The sequence below is a fragment of the Penaeus monodon genome, chromosome 10, assembly GCF_015228065.2.
Source record: "Penaeus monodon isolate SGIC_2016 chromosome 10, NSTDA_Pmon_1, whole genome shotgun sequence".
Classification (NCBI taxonomy): Eukaryota; Metazoa; Arthropoda; class Malacostraca; order Decapoda; family Penaeidae; genus Penaeus; species Penaeus monodon.
The window spans coordinates 39,839,596-39,840,564 of record NC_051395.1 but is presented as its reverse complement, the minus strand read 5'-3'; positions in this window follow the sequence as shown (position 1 = coordinate 39,840,564).

The following is a 969-nucleotide window of genomic DNA, read 5'->3' as shown; positions in this document are numbered from 1 at the left end:
CTCACCCCCACCCCTCACTCTCTCCCACTCCCCTTTCCCTCCCCCCTCTCTTTTTTTACTCTCTCTTCTCTACTCTCTTTCTTTTCTTCTCTTACTTTTCTCTTTACTCTCTTTCCTACTCTCTTCTCTCTCTTTCCTCTCTCTCTGTTACTCTCTCTCTTCTCTCCTTTTCTGTTACCTCTCTCTTCTCTCTCTCTCTCTCTGTTACCTCTCTCTTCTCTCTCTCTCTCTTTCTTACCCTTCCTCTCTCTCTCTCTCTCTCTCTCTCTCTCTCTCTCTCTCTCTCTCTCTCTCTCTCTCTTTCTCTCGCTCTTACCCTCTTTCTCTCGCTCTTACCCTCTTTCTCTCGCTCTTACCCTCTTTCTCTTGCTCTTACCCTTTTTCTCTCACTCTTACTCTCTCACTCTTACTCTCTCTCTCTTTCTCTCCCTCTCTCTTTCTCTCTCTCTTTTTGGTAAGGTCGACCTAGCCCTCCACCTCCAGGCGGGATGACCCGACACGTGACCCCGCGCTCACCGCTTTACCCTTAGACATCATCTCATGTGCGTTGTACTCTTATCAATAAAGAGTGAAGCCATCAGACAAATATAACTACACCTGCAAAGCCATTTTACTAGGGCTCATAGCCTTTTACACTGTCTCTCTCTCCCTCTTACTCTTTCTCTCTTACTCTTCTCTCTCTTTCTCTTACTCTCTCTCTCTCTCTCTCTCCTACTCCCTCTCTCTCTCTTTCTCTTACTCTCTCTCTTACTCTCTTTCTCTCTCTCTCTCTCTCTCTTACTCTCTCTCTCTCTTACTCTCTCTCTCTCTTACTCTCTCTCTTTCTCTCTCTTTTACTCTCTCCCCATCTCTTTCTCTCTCTCTCTTTCCCCATCTCTTTCTCTCTCTCTCTCTCTCTCTCTCTCTCTCTCTCTCTCTCCTCTCTCTCTCTCTCTTCTCTCTCTAGTTTGACTAGTTGTGTAAAATATT